The 24,427-nt window shown below is 38.9% G+C and overlaps 1 pseudogene; it reads left to right on the top strand.

Moving 5' to 3' along the window:
* The first annotated feature begins 1,631 nt into the window (after positions 1-1,631).
* Positions 1,632-24,427, top strand: part of LOC122140991 — a 28,975-nt pseudogene continuing 6,179 nt past the window's right edge.

Consider the following 24,427-nt stretch of genomic DNA (forward strand, 5'->3'; position numbering starts at 1 on the left):
TTTCGTAGTTTGATGTGTTGTGTGTGTGGTGTGTGTGGGGTGATGTGGTGTTAGTGTTGTCCAGGTTATTGCACGTTCCGCATGGTTCTGCAGAAGGTGGTGCGAGGAGGGTTCACTTGGCAGGTGGCTGACACTCTTATATTGGACAATCAACTCCGCCAATACGCGTGAGTCGTGGCGAGGCATCTAGCATGGTACACGTCGCAGGATGGGTTGTCGAATGTCTACTGTTATCGCGAGTCAGTGAACAGATCAGACATATGCTCTTTGTTCATATAGCAATAGCCCCCACTCACAAAAACATCCATTCCACCTAGTTCACCACGCGGGTCTGGTTTTGTAAAACTTGCAAAAATTGATTGTTGTCAGGTTACAACTCGGAGGCTAATTTCTCTCTCTCTCTGATATCCCACCATCATGTGCGGGTTGATTTCCGGATTGATCCGGCGCATCTCTAATGGTGTCAGAATAAAGTTAATAGCAGCTCTCTGATAAAATGTATCCGTTGTTAGGGTGGAGGTGTTATATTAAACATATTTTCTGCATTAATCCGCCTTTGTTGATCTGCTGCAGTGATAGTGAACACTGACTGGTCCTTTGAGCATGTTTGTTTTGCTTAGGTATGCAGGATATTGAGTAGAAGCTTCCTGAAACTAAATTAAATATTGTGGATAGGAAAACAAAAACTTTCCAAAATGAGAGGAGCCATATTCCAACACAAATTCTGTTCAGACATTTCTCCCTACATTTCTATTATTTCTTACTCTACTCAGAGCAAAACTTACCTATTGTAACATTTCTGTGATTGTTTGCATCAGGAAAAGCAACTTGCAAATTATGAAATAGCAAATTATATCACTGTTACATGAGCACTTAGTCTTTTGATGGATTTTTTTTTTTTTTTTTTTTATGTTGAGATGAGACCTCAGGAAAGCTTAAAAACTAGTGTTGTATTGGTTAATTAAAGCAGGGGTTATATCTAAGTAAAGTTTTCAGCAGGCTCAGGTTCCCCCTTTTGTCTGACATATACCCTTGGGAGAGTTGACCAGCAGGGCAGTTTGACAGGGATAAAGTGGGACTGGGCTAAATTGTTCCTTGTTCCTTCTAATGAGTTGTAAACATGAGAAGGAAAGGTAAACTGATGCTGACAGACTGGATACTGCCACATGGGTTAGCATGACCCTAACCCTAACAACTTAACTCTAACACCAACCATTCTACCTCCGCTTCAGCTTTGTTCAGGATTAAGGATTAAAGTGTCAAATTAAGTGTCTTTATTGCTTGTGAAACCGGTAAACTATGGTTTCAACTTTGTAATTAAGTTCAGTTTTAATACAGAACTTACTTTAAATAAAATGCAACATTACGACATATGTATTATGTTTCAGATTCCTATTCTATTCTATTCAGTAATCTTGAAAACAGCTTTAAAAAACAGTGAAATAAACTATGTACGGGGTGATACATTTAGTTGCAACCTAAACATGCATTATTTAATTCCGCATTTATTTATGTATTTGTTAATTATTTTGAATTTCAGACCAAGTATTTTCCATAGAGATCCAATATCAGACCACTGGACGGGAGTATGAAGGTATGGAAGCGATGGTGAATTTGTCTTGATATTCCAGATGACTGTGATGGAACTTTCCCAGTTTGGAGACAGACAGTTCTACTCTCTGGAACGCAGCCAGAGCTCCTGTGACATCACCTGGACGTTCTCTCCAACGGAATTCCCACATTCCGTCAAGTAAGTGTGTCATCTTATCCAGCCTCAGTAAACACAATCACTCCTCATCCCCCCCATCATCCTCTTATGCCCGCAGCACAGATAACTCTGTGATGATAATGGGTGTTGAAACAGAGAATTGACGGAGAGGAAATTAGATTAGTAATAAGGAAGCAATCTAACTAAACAATACATTTGCTCATCGTATTAACAGATAATCTTATTAGCACATCTTTTCACTGCGTGGACAATTTGTGCTGAATAATGAATACATGGATGACTGGAAATGTGTGTGGATGCATTGATTTCCACGAAGCCTTCCAGTCTCTACAGGGTCCTCGCTGATCTATAAATTATAACCATACACAGTCACAAACTACTCCATCATGGTTTTGTGTGTGGGCACCATTAGTGTTTCTGTGTGGATGTGTTTAAATGCTGATGCATATTGGATGAATTACTGCTAGAACAATCTATAGTGGGAAAGGGTGTTTAAAGTTACTACTAGGTAATTTAAGCACCTCAAGAGAATTTGTAGGTGGTTTGGGATGGATTTGAAAGCCCCGTTTCATTTAGATCTTGTATTTTGCTATTGGGAATTTAATTAGTGAGTATTCACACCAATAAATCTTATTTGGACTGAAACAAATGTTGGATCCTGAGATGTCAAGTATTCTTTTCTGTTTTAAATTGATGTTGTCTTTAGCAAGTGATTGATGAAGTAGCTGTTTATCTGTTCTGGATTACCCTTGCTTGCTTACTTCTCATTTTTATTTATTATTTCAAGTAAATCTCCATGAAGAGACAGTCTAGTTTCATTGGTAAACTTCAATTTTTCCATATTATTGTGACTTTCTTATGTCTTCCACTATGATAACATAAGTGATGCTCCTACTTTGAGTAATTTTTATATCTATAGGCTACTCTGTTTTCAGAGTTGCCTCTGTATATGGGCCCTTATCTCAATGCAGGATAATTTCTTGTTAGAGAGCTATTAATAACTAAAGCAACGTTGTAGCATGTAGCAATTTAGCATTAGATTAACTGAGTAATGGAGAAGAAGACATGGCAACAGGATATAAGAACACAAGGGAATCGTTCAGGGGCTGAATAAATAGGACTGTGATATGATAGTTCATTATCGGCTGTGCACAGTTGGCATGGATGACAAGCTGCTAAGTCAAACACAACACTGCACACCAAACACACACATGCCACAACCAGAAAAAGTTCATTACTGTTCTCAACATCCCTTGTTTGCACACTAGCACGCAAGCACTGCATTTGGGACCTCCATACAACATATTTGCTTCTGTGGTTTCTGACCAGAAAGAGTGAGCACCAAACCACTGTCTTTCATGCTTTGATGGGATGACTTTTGAGCTCACACAGAGAGTAACTCTTTGAAAGAAGACCGTGAGACTTTTTCAAAGAGTTAGAGACTATGTTTTTTTGTGTGCTCCCAAGTTTCTTCCTAGTTATGAACTGAAGATACTTTTAAGAGTCTGGCTTTACCTACTACTTGTTGCCATTACATAGCAATTAGGCTGCTTGTACCACTTTGAAGAATTAATGTAATTCATACAAATGCTGTATTTGTGTATCTACTTTATAAAGGTTAAACAGTCTTGAAACGAGATTTCTTTTAGGACACTTAAAATTTATTGTAACATTATGTAATCATATTAATTGTCATATTAAATAATGAATAAAGGTTCCCTTCAGGTTGTGTTTTAGGTTACTTGGACATTGACCAGTTTTAAATAATAGTATCCCTCTGTCCTCCATTGAACCTCATTCCTGGTGCTGTTTCATTATTGATTACAAGTCTTAGTTATACAGTTTTACTTTAACAGTGTGTGAGAGTTTTTTTGGAGTTTCTCTCTGAAGAAAGTGGTGTATGTGTGTGTTGTGTTGTACGGCTGAAGTGCCGGGACCCAGTGGGACATGGTGAAGCTTCTGATCTGAAGTAACTGCTAGTCCTCTCTAATGAATAGACACTTCTCTCATCTCCACCTCTCTCTCCTTTGCTCCTCTCTCTCTCTCTCCTATCTTTCTGCTTTATCTATCTCTTTTCTCAGCTTTTATCTCTTTCACTCTCGTTTCCTTTTCCTATAGAATTCATGAGTCTGCCTACTTTAACTTCCACTGAAACTGTGCTTTCCATACTCACGATATTCTGAATGTAACAGCCCGATGTCCATGGACAGTTGTAGGAAATAGTATGCCCAAAAAAACACAGGAAAAAAAAAAAAAACATTTAATGATTCACAAGAAAACACGGACGGAGTTCTCGTTTATTTTGCATCATGCAATGCATCTTGTGAATTGCAGGGCGGCCCTGAACAATATCTCCCAGTTCTCTCTCTTGATGGCACTCTAACTTTTATTTACGAAGACTGTGTTTATCTTTTGTTGTGACTCAGGATCAGTTTAATGATACGTTTTTAATTTATGCCACAGTCCAGGTAAATCCTTTTCTCTTTTCCCAGTATTGGACTAGGTATGTGGCTTGTATCCAAGGCTAGATTTAAATGGCTGAGATGGAATTGCATTACAATTGAACAGGTAAATTGTGTGATGTATCTAAAGTCTTATATTTCACAAGGGTTTTTTTCTTTTTCTTTCACATGTTATTTGAAGAGCTCGACAAAAAGCACCTGCATCACTGACCCAGCTTGATAAAGCTTTTGATGCCCTCAACTGGACCATCCAGCTTCTATCAGCCTTTTGTGTGCCACATCATTATCATATAGAGAATACTGCATGTTTATCCTCAGCAGTTAGAACAGGTGCTGTTCATGTTTTTAGTAAGCAGGAATATACCACCCTGCTGGGGGAAAAAACGTTATTTCTGGCCTAAGGATGTTTACTGGTCCCCCAGCCTGGCCCAGCTATTTATGCTGGTCCTTTTTACATGGTTTTTTAGAGGGGTTTTGGGAATTTTTTTCAACTAGCTGGCTAAATAGTGAAACCTAATGCCAGCTTGAAGCACCAGCTAAACTGTTTTAAACCATCTAACCACCTTAGATTTGGTTGACGTTGTTGGAATTCCCAGTTCTGATCAGATTCATTCTCATAGCCTGCTGTTGTGCAAGGCAAGCTTAATCATGAGAGCAGGGGCATTTATTCTCTTTGAGCTATCTATCTATCTATCGACGGGCGATAGCTTACAGTCAAATGAAAACTTTACAGAACAGAGGCATCTGCACATGGATGTTTGTCACTTTACGAGCTATTTGCATTACTCTAGTGGTTCAGTTCGCTGTCTGTGGTTTCAAGTTTAATGTTCAGTTCTCGATCTGCTCCATTTCTTTTGTTCTCCTCTCCTCCTCCTGCATAAAACTGTCACTTTGAAACCCCCACATACACTTTAGAAAGTAGGGGCACAAAAGCTCAAGGCTCTTATTGTTTAATAATTCATCACATTAATGAAACAGAATTGTGCTTCTTATTCATTTACGCATTGCTGTAAATGAGAAAAAAAACTGACAAAAAAAAATACAAAGGAGACTCATATTAAAACAAAACACTTTAGTGTATTCAATGTCTCTGCTGAATAGTGTTTAAACAGTCTAATTGTTTAAAATTAAAGAAGCCTAGCTATCTGTATTTTATAATTTTAGAGTGACCAAGAAGGAAAAATAATCATGTTAAACTAGACTACTGTATGGTACCCCACAACTTTGTTCTGACAGTGAATGTGCTTTGAGTTTCTGTTTGAGCTTAGTTTATGTGGCTAGAGAAACTAGCCTCAGGCACCAAGGTGCTCCCATGCTCTTGAGCGATACATAATTCATAAAACGCTGCTTTATGCTTTTTCAATGCATCCCATTTTATCTCTGTTTAAATGTATTTCTTTGCATTTATTCCGTTGTCATGGTTGAGGAACTGGCCGGTAATATACTCTAAAACTTAAAACTTTCATTGATGTGAATGATCTTCTCTATTTTGGAGCCATCTGTGCCCCTTTTCTTGGCCAATAAAGTTCAGCAAGTCTCCAAGCCTGGTTAAGATGTTATTTAAACTGGTTTAGTTGTAATGTTTTGTTTAGTACAACGTACATGATCACACACAAGCACGAAAAAAAATGATCTGTAAAAAATGAATAACTTAGTCTCTAGTGGTACATTTTAATGTTTACACTACTGTTCATAAGTTTTGGGGGTCGGGGAAACGGGCCGTTTTTTTGGAATGACATTAACACTTTACTTTCAGAGAAGGATGCATTTACTAATTTGATCAAAAAGTGACAGTAAAGACATTTATAATGATGCAAAAAGATGTCTATTTTAAATAAATGCTATTATTTTTTACTTTTTAGTCATCAAAGAAATCCTAAAAAATGTATCATGGTTTCCACAAAAAACACACACTGTTTTCAACATTGATAATAATAAAACAATTATTGAGCACCAAATCAGCATATTAGAGTGATTTCTGAATGGATCATTTATTACTGAAAACTAGAGTTTTAACTTCTAAAAATTTCAGCCTTTGGCCATTAAAGGAATTCATTTATATTTAAAACATTAAAATAGAAAAACAGTTATTTTGAATACTAATAATTTTTTCATAATGTTACTGTTTTACTGTATTTTTGATCCAATAATTCAAGCCTTGGTGAGCATAAGAGACTTTTTGAATGATAATTTGTGTTCAGTCTAACTTTTTGTGTAGACTTGACATACTACAGTATGCCCACATTTACGGATTTCAACAATATATATATTCTATCACGTCTGAATGCCTCTAGCAAAATACAAATGAAGTGCCTTTCACATTTCTCTGCCTGGTGTCATGTTCTCTCCTTTCATATTGTGGTTGACAGTTGTGGTATTCTTTGTATTATGTTACAGGTACAGGTCATAATTCTTTCTTAAACCGGGTTTAGAATAATTGGTTTTGGATCAGTGACTTTTTTTGTGCATACTGTTTAGCATCTTCACTCATAATATCTCAAATGTCACTTGAGCTCACACACTAAATTATATGCAAAGGTCACTCTTCATTAAACTGGGGGTTGAGCAAGGGGATTACAATCTTTATTAAAGCGGCGTTGTCGTTTTTACAGAGGTTTCACTTCTTAAAGAAACATCAGATGTTTCAGTCAGTATAGATAGATTGAGATAGACTATTTAAAATACGCCAGATTTATAAAAGTGCAGCATTTTGCATTTAATGAGGGAATGAAATGTCTCAAGTGTGTCTTCATTGATTGACAGTGTTCACAAATGTCCTTCTCCTAGGCATAGATAAAAAAAATAGTGTCTGCTCCATTGTGTGCTGCTCAGAGAGCGCAATCTGAGACTCTGGCTTTTGTCTCTGTAGCAACGCTGTCCATCAGAACTGAGGATTTACTGAACCATTACATCCTACAGTATGTAGACTAAACAAGTTATTGTGCTGAATGTCTGGCCTACGATTACAGTAGACCTACTGTATAGGATATTTCATGTGGCACAGAAGTAGCTCCAGTAAATCCCATAGACCCTGCAGAACGGCCGTTGTTTGTTGTTGTTAAGTCGTATCTGTGGGATGCCTGTTTCTCCTTGACTGCTGAACTGAAGCCCTTTGATTAAACAGAGCTGGTCTCATCACGCTCTAAAAAATCATCTAATTAGTGTTAAGGTTACCTTATCATGTCTATGATACAATCCTAGTCTTTTCTTCTTGATTTGTGTCCGCTCTTATGTTCTATCTAGTGAAAGTCCAAACAAGAGTCTGAAGTTTTTTAATGTATATTTTAGTTTGTTTTTGTTTATGTTGACATAGTTGAGGTTAATAAGCTGTTATGTCCAATTACAGTTTATTTGCATTATCTGATAACCAAAAGCACATTTGTAATTGGTAAATTGGTATTTATTTTTAAAATCAAAACATACAGCATGAACAGCACTGTTGTGGTAATATTATTACAACACATTATTTGTAATTAATTCCTGTGATGGCAAAGTTGAATTTTCATCATCATTGATCCGGTTTTCAGTGGTCACATGATCCTTCAGAAATCATTCTAATATGCTGATTTGCATCTTAAGAAAACATTTAGTAGATGTATACAACAGTAATTTTTTACTGGTTATTTAATATGGGCAATTATATCAGACACATCTGTAAGGAGAGTGGAGAGTGAGTGAATGTGGGTGTGTTATCGTACACCACCATGTGTGTCTGTGTGTGTGTGGGTCACAGTAATCTCCTGTTACTTTTTCACTTATACCTGGTCATCATCTCAGGTGCTCCCTTATTTTGGACGGCCCCTTTAGGTCTGAGAAGTGTCTCTTTGTCTGTGTGTTCGTGCTTGGATATGGACTAGGCAATGAAAATGGACGTATAGTACACTAGTGAGGAATACCTGATTTTTTACCCTGAGTGCTCGGCATACATTTTCTCTATTGGTTGAGTTTTTGCTGGTTGTCAGTGCGTGGTGAGTATCCTGTATATGTGAGTGATTTTGTTCTGTTGTGCATTCTCAAAGACTGCTTAATCTGTGAGTATCAAGTTTTGTTGATAAGAACAAAATTCAAAGCTTAATTTAGCTTGTTGTATAAAAAATGTGTGTTGTGTGCCTGACTGCATATGGTGCGATTTCTATACTCTGATCTCATATTAAAACTACTTTGTTTGATATAAACTTAATGTTTGACTGTGTAATGTATTTTAAATAGGGCTTGGACTTATTTCAAGTTTAAAAGGTAAGCTCTGAGAACTTTCTCTTCAGTGTCACTCTGATATGACGGCAGTTATTCAAAGAAAAAAAGATTTTAGAGGGTATGCTTCCATCTTAGACTGAGATGCAAAAAACGACTACATTACAGAATAATGTTCCTGCATTTGCATAATCAGATCCTGTCTTTGACAGTTGATGGTCCTATTATTTGGTGATTTACGTAATACAGCCAAAAAATGAGGAGTCAGTGTGATCTTGATAGATTTTCACTCATGCTCAAAGGAAATAAAGATACAAAACGATCTGGAATTATTTCATTTGTCCTGAGAAAGTATCTATATCCACAGATCACAGCTAATTGGGAGAATTGTGCTCATCTTGTTAGATATATTAATGACCGTGTTATTTGGTCCACCCAGCCTGTGACATCATCGGCCCTTGTTAGTGAACTGATAGCTAATCACCATAATATCAGTGCAGAGTTTATGGACACCACTGGGGCGATTTGTGAGTGGGGTCTCGCTGTTGAAACTAATGTCTCGTCTGAGTGATAAATATCACAGAAATTTTCCATAATGGGAAAACCTGTTGTGCTCCAGTATTGATGATTTGATGCTCTCCAGGCAGAGAATAAATACATAAAAATAAAGAGAAAACTTGACCTGTAGATCAAACATTAGTATATGGAAACCATTTTGATACTTGAACACCTACTGTATCTACAACCTATGTGTAAGCCTTATGTATTAATAATTTATTTTATTGAATTGTGAATGCATTCAGGATGGTTCCCAGCTTTTTATACAATATCTATGTAACAGTCATAGGTTCTGAGTTTAAATCTTGTATAAATTATTCAGTATCTGGGAGGCCCAGAGGTAGAGGTGATTTTAAAATGAATCACAGTGCAAATATTGTCACCCTCCCCCCCCCCCCCCCCCCCCCTCGCTCCCATCTATTGTTTTGTTTTATATTGTAGGACAGGAAAAGGAGTGTTTTTCAGCCATGAAAATGGGAAAGACACGAATCTCTAAAGATGACCACAAAAAAGGAGGTAAATATTACTGATTATTAGAGAGCTGGTTTTTACAAGAAAGGCAAAAGTACTTTATTTATCGGTTGAGAGAGGAAAACCAACTGAATTGGTTTTAGCTTCCGGAGTAACTTGTGTCTGCATTTTGGGTCAATAAAGTGCTGAAAGCACAATAATAAGTTTATTGTACTTTTGATTACCTTAATCTTAATTTGGTAAATCTATAGTTCTCTACTGGTTTTGCTTCAGGAGAGTTTACATTGGACATCAATAGAAAGACTAAAGCATCACTAAAATTCTAATGCAGTATCAACTGTGCTCGTTGGCAGATGACGCTGCCATTTTGGATGCAGAAGATCCTGGATCGAAAGACCATTGCGTCTGGGCGGTGGGCTCGACCCTGATTACCATCTCACTGGCCTCTGTTACTGCAGTAACCCTAATGGCTCCAACAAAGGTCACATATCTGATGTGCACTTGGTGTATTTTAAAAGTCAGTACACTTTCTTTTTTGAAGTTTACATCCTTTGAAAAGGTCACAGGGAAGAAAACAGTGCAGTAATTTCTTTTTCCTGAGTGCTTGGTTTTTTTTTCTTTTTGGTATGAGGAAAAAAACAGATTTATTGGATTTACAAGTATGCATTCAGTATTTTTTTTTTTTTATTTTATTTTAGTTGAGCTTAGCCACAGAGAGCATAGACCTAGCTTTAAACATTGTAAATTAATTTGATTAAAATCACGTAATCACTTTAAAGGTCCTAGTTTTAAATTTTTTTAGAAAGTTTGCTCTTCGCATTTTGTTTTTTCAGACTCAAAGCCTGACATTAAGATGGAGCCCAGTTCAGGGCGTCTTGTGGACTATCAGGTATGACGGCAGAAACTAGAACACAGAGAGGAAGGGGGCTCAAATAACATTCCCACAAGCATTACAAAAGACAATAACTCTAGGCCTTTGGGATTGCGACACACCGAAGAGACATGTTTACCCATGTTGCATTTAATCCTTGTATGTAGTATATTCTGCTCAAGAGCCCTGGAATCTACGACGCTGTCCCATATAAACAGACATCGGCCTTTGAGCGTCATTGTTTCAGAGAAGCCTTTGGATGTTTACTCACTATTGTCCTCGGAGGTGCATGGTCTTTTGTTTGTTGAGCAATTGAATTGGCAAATATTCGTTTTTCAGTACTGGCAACTGTATAATTCCATTAATTGCAGGAAATCCATATAGTCCCTGTGGTGTGTTGGTGTAAGTGTTTTCTTAGGTCCTTGTTAACATTTTTTTTTACCTTATCTCTAACGAGGTCCCTATTTTGGCGCCGGAGGTTTGGAACATTCTCCTGCTTTCTGTCGTTCTCTTACGATTAATGTTTGGGGACCTGCTTGCGCAAGTGAAATCACTGCAGCAATAGAGGCAGTAATTATTGTCTTGCATTCCTAGTAAAAATCCAGCTTCGGGTTGTTTTTGCAGAGCGTATTTATATTTGCTTCATTGTGTGTTCATTAAAAATGTACTTTTGGCGTGTAATAAAGCCAATCTCGCAATGTAATGGGAACTAACAGCGAGATTGGCACTTTGTGTCAGTTCCGGTGGCTTCTGTATAAACATGAATTGTGATGGCTCTGCTGATTTTACGAGCTAAACACGTACAATACACCATATTATGATTTTCCGGGTTCTCTTGACTAATGTGTGGTCTTTGTTGTTTGTCCTTATGCACCACCGATTTGTTACTTTATGCAATCTGTGATCCAACAGAAATACTTGTAACTCCTTGTGTCATATTGATTCCCTAAAGCACACATTGACCTCACTTAGCCCACTAACGGTATAAAAACATGTAACATATAACCCACGCCACCTGTAATTCATACCGCCTCCGGTCCTTAAATCAATCATTTAAGCATACCAGGCCCCAGCCGAAACCAGCTCAGATGTTTTATATACGTTTGTTTTTTTTTTTTTTTTTTTTAAATATAGATTATTTTTAATTAATATTATATGTTGTAATATCCCATTTAACAATTTCTTTTCCTCAGCATCCCATTAACCAGTAATCTCTGCCCCGTCAGTAATGGTTTGTTTTGAACATGGATCCCTGTTGTTTGTGTGAAAATTGGCTAGGAGGAAGAATTATCCATCAATGAAGTAGATCCCCCAACCTAACGGCCTACTCCAATGAGGTTAATCTTCCCATTTCTGAAAACTCTGAGCAAATTCTGGCCATTTTAGTACAGTTTGACTGGCCTGTTTTTACGGCTTTTTACAGATGTATTAAACAGGCAAGAATCAATCTTATTTTAACTTGGAACGTACGAAATGATTTTGCACTGGTCGCGCCGATGATAGTTGCTGTAAACCAACACCTACAGTAAATTATTCCTAAATCCCACCCAACTTGTTTGAAATGATGCAATTACTTTCATTTATAAACGTCATATCTACAATTATTGTCATATATTTTTTTCGACTCTGTCTTCCAACGTTACTCTTTGTCGTTGCTCTTCACATGTGTCCATCCATATGTCATGTTTTACAAGATCCTGAAGATAATCAAGTGATCGATTAGCTTCCGTTCACAACCGGAAGACGAACCAGCAACTTTCCAGAATAATACGTACCCAGACAGTATGATAACAACAACTCTATGAATAACCACTTGAAGAACAGCCTATGAAAATTAATTAAACGTTGTACTATCTGCTTTCCCCCATCCTTATGTCTAAAAAATTACGGTAATCACATTCCTAAACACCCTCTCTCTACGACCGGCGGGTAGGTCTGGTGGCACCTTCAACTATATGTGGGAAACTGTTACAAATCACAAACTGGTGCAGTAGACGCAAAGGACATAATGGAGTGGGTAGTGATATACCATTAGATGGGGGGAAAACAAACATCTTTTAATTGGTTCATCCATGCTTACAGACATCAGTTCCACCCCCGCACAATGTGGCACTGCTGCCGTAACCCTGATGACATCACAGTCTGGCATGTAACGGTTACGTTAATTGTGACATTGCAGTCGTCAAGGAAAAGTAGCCATACACCAATACTTCCCCCCAATGCCACTTGAAACAGATGAGAATGACATAGATGGTGTCCGAAACTTGGGATAGTCTTCATGGGCATGATCACCTTTCAAGTCTTTATTTATTAGTTATGTTACTTGTAATTTATATAATTGGAGTGCACTGTTAAAGTCCCAGATGTTCAATAAGAGGCTAAAGTTCCTACGTGTCTCTACACCTTCTGAAGCTTCTTATTTATTCATATCATTACTTTCATTTTTGTAGTCATGTTGGTCTGTTTCTCTATGATAATAGTGCAGGAAACTTCTCTTGTTGGCCGGACGGGTGTTCCCATCAAGCGGAGCAATGCTACGAAGTTTGTTATGTTAAGATTATATAGAGCTTATGGACTACCAAAAATTAACAACACAGCAATCATGGCCACTGTGAAAAAGAATGCTTTTATCGGGGAGAAACAGAGATCTTTTTTGGACCCTGTATTGTCCTGGTGCAATTTGCAGGGCAGAAGGGTAAGAAACCGGAGACCTGAAAACCTCAATAATAGATTACTATTTTATCAATTCAATTTAATTTTTATATTAGGTATGTGACAGAACAGGTAACTTATTCTGATACATGTTATTACATTTTTTTAACAAATGCAGGGTAAAACATTCAGTTCAGAAAGAAGCAGGCTGACGAGGCCCATCTGGAATGAGCAAGGTACTCTTCAACCGAGATGTGCCCAACCATTTGTGTAGGCCGAATGGAAGTTCGATATCCGTGATTCAGACAAGGTGAATGATTGTTGCCAGAGAACCCCATTTCAAGTTCAAATGCTTCTACGAAAGCTCGCAAATGATGGAGACAAAGGTACTGGCAATCTGTCCCAGTGTAACACAAACAGTTTTAATGAATGTACAGGTTGAATGGAGGCTTTAAAAAAACAGACACCTTAAAGAACAAAATAATTAATGTCTCATCCATCTCTCCCCAGGGTTCCTACCCACTATGGGCCCAGCTTGGGTGAATATGTATGGTTCTACTCGAAACTACACCCTGATGGATGAGCACCAGGATCTAAATGAGGGGCTTGGGGAAGGTGTGTCCTTCAGGGCACGCCTCCTCATTCGTAATCACAGTGGAGAGATCCTGGACAACGCTCGATTTTTTCCTAGAAATAATGAGCTCTATCTGAGGTCCGGTGTCCAACATGACACAAACAAGACAGACATGATAAACCCACTGTCAAAGCCACTTTTAAAAACCAATATAAGATCAATATTGAAATCTTTGTGAATCATAAATTATTTTACACTTAACTGTCACACAATGACATTACACACAGGTTATTTGGAAGCCATCTGATTCATTCTTAGACTCATCTGCATGCCCTGCAATCTTTCAATATTACAACACACTACTTATAAAATAACCTCTAAATCCAGATTCCATTGTTGGCCTGGTCATTTGTAACCTTCTTGCCACATATAGTAAAGACAAATTGCTTACATCTCAGTCCAATTTCCTACGAAACATCAGCATGCCCAGGTCTTGGGAAATTACAATGAGCAAAGCTCATGTGTCCATCATAACAAAACGGTCCACTGCAGATGTGGGGAGTCCAGCTGGTCTGTGGTTTTGTGTGGCCTTTGGGAGCAAATATTTATTGTCAGAATAGCTTTTCAAACCCTTAAGCACACGATTGGTTTTAACACACGATATGTAGAGGCGAAGTCATGTGATGCTGATAATCCCAACTGGCCTTTAATGCCATGCTAACCTGCCGGTTTAAAGCCTGTGCATGGTGATCTCAAGCTACACCTGTAATAATAAAGACATAAAAGTGTAAAGCCAAAGCTATTTTCAACGTTGTGAATCATTGATATAAGACAGAATATCTGGAGACGAGCACAAAGAAAATTAGATGTATTTCTTAAGTGTTTTGGACGAAGGAGAGGGTTAAATAAACTCCTTAAAGGGATAGTTCACCAAAAAATGAACAACAAAAAAATCCAACGAGGTTTCTTTACTCTCATGTACGAATCAAATTACCTTTCTTTCTTTTGGGGTCACAAAAAATCTTATAGTTCTCTGTGTCTATTATATTAAAATTTGATGGGTTAAAATTAGAGTCTTATACAGTCTATCAAAAAGTACAAGTGACAACGAGCATTAAAAGAGCATCCATAAAATTCCAACTTTAAAAATACCTATTAAGTGCCTAGTGCATTCGTGACTGAGCCTGTGAACGCCATAACTCACGATCCAAAAGCTCCACTGACGTGTCACAAAGTGGTTTCTTAGAGTCATTCAGTCCCCACTTACAATCTTTCCCATCCAGTGCACTGCATAGCGACCAGACCCCTAAGTCTCATTTCTTGACCAACGTCATCCCAGATCAGTTTTTTGGAAGGTGGATCACCTGCGGGTTTTGAAAAGACATTGACTGAACAAGTACACTTAGTTACTGAAATTGAGCATCCACTACTCCTCTTGCAATACAATCTCTTGGAGACGGTGTTTCCTTCTTACATAGAAGCTTTTGTATCAGCGTTATACAGACTTTCCCCTGGTTTCACAAAGCAAGGCTTTTTATATAGTCTCCAGCCTAAAAATGCATGATGAAGATTTTAACATGAAAGAAACTTGCACTGACATATCTTAAAATATGTCCTTCCCGTTGTGTTTTGTCTCCAGCTGCACACCCAGTAAATGTGTTTTTTTTAATTGAGACCATGACTTAATCATGGTTTAGAGTTCAGCCCTTTCGCTGTGATACCAGACCTTAGCATATAGTGCAGAACAGTCATATGGGGCAAACTTTTAAGTGCCACTTTACTTGATATAGTGCCACTATATTTTTTTTCTATAATTTTTCTTTTTTTTCTTTTTTATACACAAAAGTCATTGTTGGGATCTTCGCACGGGAGTCTCCGTCTATATTACCGTTTAAGCCTCTCAGTGAATTTTTTTTTTTCTTCCAACTGTATATTTTGGTAAATGTGAAGGAAAGGCGTAAAAGTTCGGGAATGACGTTGAGTAAATGGTGAATTTCACATTTTAATTAAAATGGTGCTGGACAAAAATGTACGCTTCAATTATATCAATTGACTATGGATCAGATAAGTTAATTACCCAAGTCGTTGTCTTTATAAAACCAATTATGATACAGTATTATGTATCAAAATTAGTTGGCCGAGAAAACTACTAAAGTGGACATTGTTAGAATAAAAATGAAGATGTCCTCTCTTACCATAAAAGTATTATTAATGACCATTAATTTGAACACATTTTGCTTAGTTGTAGTGTTTTTATAACACTGTAGCAATGAAAAGATAGTATTTTAATATAAGAATTCATTGTCTCAGGTCTTGCCTGAGGACAGCAGTGAGAGTTTTCTTCATGATCAGCAGGAAAAGATATAGCTTCAGCTGAGAGCGAAACCCCTGCTTGGTTACAATGCAGCACTGAGCTGCCTAAACTCAAGTCAAATTAAAAATTAAGTCAGATTTGTGCTGGAGCTCACACAAGACCCGTGAAAACGATCGACTATTTGTAAAATCCGATTCCATGGCTAAGAGAGTAAAGCAGCAAGAGAAGCTCCAGATGCAGGTGAAATAAGAAGGTCACACAAAAAAACATAACTGTGTTCTGTTCTCTCACTCTACTAGGTCTGTCCCATTTCAGCATAGGAGTCACTTTTTTAAGGTTATACCTAAAATCAATGACGAGCATTTTGGATGTAGTATCTGGACCTTAAAAAAGCTCTTTTTTTTTTCTATCAGAAGTGCCACAGGGAAGATGGAGGAAATTGTTCCTTTTTGGATCGGTCTGGAGGCCACAATCTGATCTACCAGAAAAATTTGGAGAGAAAGCCATCATCTTTGAAGTCCACTATCGTTGAGACTGGGAAGTCAAACCACCGGTGGGGTCCTCTTTTCAAACTGAGAGATCGCCAATTTCCAGGTATGCTTCAGTAAATTCACAGCATCAAAAATAACAAAATGTACAGCACCACAATGTACCAGGAACAATTTTTCCACGTAAGGTAACTAAATTTTGTTTAAACCAGATTGATGGGGTGAGCCAAGTCCTGCATCAGCCAAAGAATAAGAAAGAGGGTGGAGGTGAGAGCGAAGAAAGGAGAACTGAAGCTCTATTCCACTAAAACTCCAGCGATGAAGAGGGCAGAGGAATGATGGAGATTTGACACTCTGTGGCGTTCCACCCCCCTCCTTGAAACACATTTATATTACTGACCGTTCAGAGGTCTGAGAAAGTAACATGATCATCAAATGATGAGTCCCGCAACATTGTCCCTAAAAGTGGTTTTTGATAAAACGACTTAACACTGTTAGTAATAACAGGAAGTGTTCTCCTGACTTGAAAATCACTCTCAATGAGGCAACTTTATTATCTGCCGTTTGTCCAAAATCACCTTTAAAACAAAAAAGATTAAACAGCTACTGGTTCAACTCTACATCTAGTAACTGAACTATATCACCTTTATTGCTTCTAATTACAAGAAATTACTTTCCCTTTGCCCTTACTTTGAAAAGAAAACCCTGCAGTTTTACAATCCAGAGCTGTTGGCAAGACAGAGGAGAAGCGGGCTCTACCACTCCAATATATGGACAAGATTGCAGATAAACTGGTCAGTGGCTCTCCCCTTTAAATTTGCTATCTGACTGCTAAACTGTCAATCTCCCCTCCCCCCACTCCTATCGAAGGCAGTTCCTTTAAAACGTTTATTGTTGATCAACCTCGGACATGAGTATACTGTTAATAAAGCGTGCATTTCCTTCTTTGTAAACAGGAGGTGAAAGGTCTGAATGATTGTTCAAAGACAATCATAAAAACATAGAAAGGCATATCCAGAAACAGCCGACTTATCTGAGTTTTAGAGGAGCTTAAAGCACAAGTTCCCGGTGAGGGCAGGTTAAAGATCATCTTAGACAATCAAAGTTAAGAGTATGGATCGCAGCCGAAAATCACCATCAGCAGTTTTTTTTTGTCTCTTATCAGCCACATTTTAAGATAAGGACCGATTTGTTTACAACTGGCAAACAAAGATCGAGAATCTGTCCCCGAAGAACCAAGGCTGGACAGAAAGAGATGCTCAGTCCTGCATGAGATAGTTGGTAACGCCTACACACCCTGTATGTTCTCAGCTTTTGACATTACAGAACTGCTGATGGGTTTATAAAGTAATTTGCGTGGTTATAGTTTTTTCATGAGGAGAGTTATGGCTCGGCGCGCGAAGACTATCCGCTCACGATGAGGTGAAGAGACACACCCCGTTTCAGAGACAAACTCCACATTAGTGTTCAATTTCCTTCACAGGCTTGTCGTTCCTGGCAGATAGGTAAAAGACATCACCCCCCCCCCGTCGCTACTATCACATTACACAACTGATCGAACTCAGACTCAAAGCGTTTTTCCCCTTGTTTGTTTTCCTGTTAAGCCCCAGCACAGCATCCCCTTGATGTGTTTTCCTATGGATGATAAGCAACAACAAAACGCATAGCGTAACGCGCCCGCATTCCCTCCCAAGACCTCCTCTACTCATTTGATTGACGAAGAGATTGGAAATGACTGTGGGAAAGTTAAAGCTTTGTTTTTCCTCTCGACGGGTAGTTCCCCCATTTTGCATGTCTTTCTTCATCTGAATAAACATGTTATGTTAGAAGGAATTAATTAGGTTGGATATTATTGATGTAAACATTCTGCATTGGTGCTTGTGTTCATTATCAGCTGCCTGGAAGAAAGGCTTTGGGCCTGCTGGCTGGACAGTTCAGGCTAAACTGGAGATGTATTTTGGTGGCTGGGGGGCTTTGTGAAAAAACCAAACAGAGAAGGACTTCTTGAGCGGCCTCCCCTATCGGCTTTGAAGAAAACAATGCGACTAAGGGAATAGGGCAATCCAAGCTGTTCCTCCCCTCAGCCTGGGTTTATAACAGTAAGATTATTACAATGCTTATAAATCATGATTCTAATGCGTTTTTTTTTTTTTTTTTTGCTTTTGTCTGGCATGATCATGTTATAACATGTACGGTATGTGCTAATTGACCCTCAAATGGGCTATATTGAGCAGGTGTAATATCAGTCTGCGGGGCCCACATGTAGCAGGCCTCGCAGTCCTGTTTTGCCTGCTTGACAGTAAGTGTCCTGTCCTGACCCTTTTTGCAAGGTTTTCTTACTCCACACACAGCCAGGTGACAGAGGTGAGTGTGAACTGGAGTCGCTGGTTATGAGTGTTCATTTTCAAAGTCTGGTAAACGTACAGGATTTTTTCAGTTTGTGCTGTGCCTTTGCTGTCGGTGAACAAATATAGTGGTTGTGCTGTTTGTTTCTGTATTGGTGATCTTAAAGTTTGGGGCATTTTACTGTAAAGGATAAGTTCAGAGGGCAGGGGGTGGTCGCAAATATTCACAATTGTATGATAACGTACTTCGATCTCAGGTGGGTGGGGACCATCCAAAGTAATGGAGATATAGTTTTTTGTCTTGTGTCCGTCTGGGGGGATCGTTAACGGGGGTAGTATTTTTAAATAAATTGGGATTTAGGCATTACAGGGGAAGTCATTTGCTAACGCATTGGATCCGTCTGACCTTAGATTGGTGCTGTTAGAATGAGCGTTGCAAAGAGCTGAGTAAAAAACATTCACAATAATCGCACAAGAAAATGATAAAGCAGTGTAGCTCAAAAATTTGCAGTGAATGCTAATTAGGCAATTACTGGCAAGTGGTGTTTCGTGTATTAGTTTTTATGTATACATTGTACAGCACGAATGACGAAATTAATTACAAATGTTGATTATTTCGTTAAGTACACATGTTTAGAGGAAGAGCCGCATTTTACCTGAAACGACAACTAAGAAGGACAGGGTGTTATGCATATTGACATCACGATGGGATCAGAAAAGGTTTAGTTAAAGGTAGTAATAGACACAATAGAAGTATCGTAAGCTGTTATCAAATCCCCCCTTTGGACCTTTTTTTTTTTACAACAAAGAATTATTGTTTTTTAATTTTTGGGGGAAACGGGAACAGAAAGTTTTCTCCGTAATTGATGAATCATGGCGCATGCACATTTTTGATATGGTATCGTTTCCAGGTCCCTAGTGGAGGACTCTTTGTCCTTAGAAGAAAGGGGGAAGGCATGGATCAGTTTGCTTGTGCTTTGATAATGTTGAACTCTACGAGTGAGGCTGGGGAACTCCGTGAATGATGCCCGCATCATTGTCAGTGAACGGTATGAACCAAGACACTGTGTTAAGTTTGCTTTGCACACCCAAGTCTTCTAAATATAGCAACAATTAAATGTCAATTGTTTGCTAGTTCAGCGCATCAGTTCTGTTGAGTCAATTCCATTCTCCTCAATGTATGAGTCCTGATGACGTACCGTAGTGATACATCGTTCCCTTTTGTGCCTGACTTGATGTTTCTCGCTTCCTATTTATAAAATCATCCTGGTCCTGGTCGCTTTTTGTTGGACGACATTTTGGCTAAGTAGAGTGCTGCAACAGTGTTGGGGGCTTATTTCAACACTGCTGTCAATCTGTCTTTGTAATAGCCGAATAGCAACACAGGCATGCCAGACGGCTGGTATTGCTTAGGTCCTCAAAACACAGATCAGATCAATTGTGTTGGTTTCCTCCTTTCTGACATGGTGATTAAAAACACCTGTTTCCTGTGGCTGATTAAACGTCCTCTTGCATTCCCCTAGGTTGGGCGACAGTTCCGAGGGTTTAGCAATGGGAGTGTCTCTTGTAGTTGTAGTGCTCTACAGTAGTTTTGTAGTAATCATGTAGGGCTGTGGTTTATTTCATTGACAGGCTGACGAGCCAAAGTCAGACTAGCCATTAATGATCCTTTTTTAAATATTTTAGAGAGTGAGTGACCAATAATAAAAAACGAAAAAAAAAAAAGAAACGCAAACTCAAGTAGGAATTTGACTTTTGTGATGTGCCAGTCCTTTTATGTTCAACATTTTCTAAAAAGATTCATAATTGAGACATCCAGAAACTTGATTTTCAAATTTGAAAGCCCCAGCAATACAGTAGCCATGATAGGCATGTGTTTTCACAGGGAATGTGGCCACACTGACCGCCTGGTGTTCCGAGTCAGTACTGCAACTGTTGTTTTTCTTTTTTTGTGTGGTGTGTGTCATGCCAGGGGAAAGCTGAGTTCATTGGGCCGAATCGACTTTGGGGGGGGGCAGAAAGCCACTAACTATAATGGTTGATGAAGCACTACTGTCCTCCAGCGTTTTTCCCCCCTCCAGTCGGTGAGTACGAATGGCAAGATCTTACAGAGTGAAACTGTGCTGCAGGAGATCTGTTTGGCTGCTTTTGAGGCTACTAGCAACGGTACAGGCGGGTACACAGTGCTGTGATCAATGATCAACTTGTATAGCCCCTTCAATGCTTGTTTGGACGGCTCGGGAGTCAATGGCTATGCCCCTTCTGCTGCATAAGTTGTTGCTTCGCAATAGGCAGTAGAATGCAGAGCCTCCGTTTCTCTCTTTCGCTTTCACTTGTATTTGATTCTTGATTTTCGTATGTGACTTCTTCATTCATTTTTCCATAATCGTATGTCCCATCGTTCTGCTGTAGCTCTTCGCATATGACATACCTTTAACAGATTCGCTTCTGATGATGATGAGTATCATCAGGCCCTTTTGCTGCCATTGACTTGCTGTACCATCCAAAAAAAAAAAAAAAAAAAAAATTTTCAAGGGGGTTTGGCAATAAACAGAACGAACATTATAGCCGCCCTCTTTAATTCTGCTTTGTTTTCCATGGTCATGAAAAAGGGGGGGGGTGGTAATGGATGTTGACGGGGGAGTATGGGGCCTAAGAGGTAGGCTCGTTTGCTATGTGCTGTGCTTTATGCTGTTTTTTCTGGGTTTATCGCATACATGGTAGGAGGTTTGAAATTAAAATAAGTATTTGGATCAGTATCTTATTAGTCGGGATTAATTAATTCAGGTCTTTCATCAGTTGTAATGACATTTTTCATTAAAAACTATCTGTTTTATCCCACAGATTGGGTCCAATCAGTGCGCGGGGGCAGACTCTTCTCCAATATGATAGGCCCACTGATTCTGACCGTGGACCGAATTTCTTCCATGTTCCATTGGGCATCACGACGCAGTTTCTCAGGCAGCTATCGGATATGGAGAGTTGAAAGCGACCCACCACAGAGAGCCACAACCACAAAAGTCTGTTTTAAGCTAAGATTGTCAGGCGTCATTGCTTATTTTTTTGCGTCAGTATGTACGGTTGCAGGGGCTGCATGGTCCTTTATTTCGTCTCTCCAGGTCCTGTTCTTGGGGCTGAGGGAACTCTTCCTAAAGATATCAATCCTGGCTCGGTGGGTGGAAAAGGCCTCTGGTGGACATAGAGTGTGCAGGGAAAGGAGTTCGCGTCAGGTCGCGGCCTCATTGCAGAACTACAAGAAGAATCCTAACTTCAGCAACGTTAGTAAAGTGGTTTGAAGTGGTGAAAGTTCAATTCTAATATGTAGCCAAAAATTCTCCACTATCTTGTCTGATATTAAAAGTTAACTGTGAGTAATCTTGTGCTGCATGGCAGGATATGGGCCTAAAATGATCTACTTCATCCACGCACTCAATATTCTGTGGTGGTGGACTGCAGGGCATATCGGGGTAACGGCTATCAACCTTAGGTGGCGGTCTTCACCGCCGTGACGGCAGCCCTTCGGGGCAAGTTCATCTATCAGACCCCCCTAAGACAAGACTGTCTAACAACGTGTGGCTGCACAACTGGTACTTAATATATGAGCTATACTACGTTTAATGTTAATAAGCATAACAATACAATATTACATCAACTGCTCCTTATTCTGCGAGTCTCCTAATCAATATTATTGTGCATAAATATAGTTGTTGGGCATTTGCAATGATAGTTAAATTCCCGCCCCCTCCCGGATCAAGACCAGCAATAATTTTACACAATTTGGGGGTGGAATGTTTAACATCACCCCTTTTGCATGTGTTTCCTACATACATTAACAACAAATCGTGGCGACATGTTTCACTGGCATTCATTATTGCAGGATAACTTTTATGCTTTATTTGCCACAATGTGTGAGTAACAGTCCTATTTGTTCATCATGGGTCAGTAACGCTAGACTTTGTAAGATAGATGATATTGTAGCAACAGTCTGTTTGTTTGTTTTTACTATTATAATTGCCCAGAACCCTATTTACACTGTATGCATCCAGCAATTGGCAAGTATACTGTGGCTATGAGGCACATACTTTTTACAAAAGGGTTTTGGAGTCAGGATAAAGTGTGTTTAAAAGAAATTTACTTCAGAAAGGGCACAGTTTAATTGATAAAAGTGACCACAAGTTAGCATTTAACTTTTTATTGGTACAAAAGAGAGTTCTATTGTCAAATGGGGCATTTTAAAATTAAATTTATAAATAGAAATGAGGGGGGTTTCATCAGGGGGGATATATTGTTTCTTCTGTGGAGCTAGTGGATCAAAACACCCGAATAGAGTGAAATGGCTACATCAGGGACATAACTAAAAAATACCCAAACATAAAAAATACATCACCAACCCCACCTATTGTGAAGAGAACAAAAAGAAGGTAGTGTATAGATCAAACATAAAAAAAAACTTACCAACCGCAACCTGTTTAACAGCTTTTATTTATAAGAAATCCCCCCCCCCCCCCCACAAACCCTTTTATTTAACTTCTTGGTACATACATCATCATCTTTTTTCTCAGCTTTTTCTGCACTTTTCATTCCTTTTCTCTATTCCTCTTCCTCTAGACACTGACGTTTTCCTGGTCTTATCCTTTCTGTCCTGGTGCTGGTCTTGTGGGTCATTGGATTTGCTACACAAATCATGAGGACCATGCCCCACACACTAGACTGGCCCAATGGGCAATATGCTACATGGCTCTCACGAATGTTGACGAGGATCTCATGATCCCAGCCCCCGACGATCGCGTCCTCATTTCTCATGCCTCAGGTGATAAATTGTGGTCAATATGTACGTAGCCCTGAACCCAAGCGTTAAGGAAGGTGGACACAGTTGTCCAAGATTGATGCTGTGAGTAGATCTGCCAGGCTGCTGTGAGAACACGCTGTGAGGATATGGTTTAGAAATACTGCTCTGCTTGGAGTGTTTTTGTTCCAACCGTGGTTCTGTGTGTTTTAGCGCTCGTGTTAACGGTTCAGCTGCACCGGCAACAGTCAATAATGATGTGTAATGCCTAGTACGACTATTGTACCAACTCCTGTGGTGGACTGTGTTTGTATATGTGATGTTACCGTGTGTTGTTGTGACACCTGTCCGTCGTAAGACCCACTCAGATGCGGTATGTTAAAGTTGGACTTGTAAGTCTGGTTTGGTTCAGACAGATGTAAATGTTTGATTTTATTCATATTCATTTGGATTAACATTTCAAATGTAACCACTTTACATTTCATATAAAATCCTTTGTACTAACAGAATGAGGATGAGAAGGAGAAAGAGAAAAAGAAAAAGAAGAAAAAGAAAGAGAGAAGAAGTGGATGAGGAGGAGCCGGATGAGAGCATGTTGGACTGGTGGTCCAAATACTTTGCCTCCATAGAGACTATGATGGAGGTGGGAGGGACTTTAATACGTTTGATATATAGTGTCATATTGTAATATTTTACTGCAAAATACTTAATGTGAATGCAGAATCTCAGAGCCCAGGAGGCCGCTCTGGCAGAGGCAGAGGAAAGAGAAGATTTGGAGATAGCAGCAGAGAGTGCAGGTAACAACGGAATTTAACATGGTCTTGGTGTCATGTTTCTGAGTAGAACTAACGTTCTGGTTAGGAATGTGTTCAGATGAGCACTGTCACCCCAAATCCATTTCCATTGTAGTCATGACATGAACCCATTACTATTTTTTTTCATGCCATTGAACATTGGACACAAACATTTAGAAACTGTGAATAATC

Source organism: Cyprinus carpio, chromosome B20 (genome assembly GCF_018340385.1).
Source record: "Cyprinus carpio isolate SPL01 chromosome B20, ASM1834038v1, whole genome shotgun sequence".
Taxonomy (NCBI): domain Eukaryota; kingdom Metazoa; phylum Chordata; class Actinopteri; order Cypriniformes; family Cyprinidae; genus Cyprinus; species Cyprinus carpio.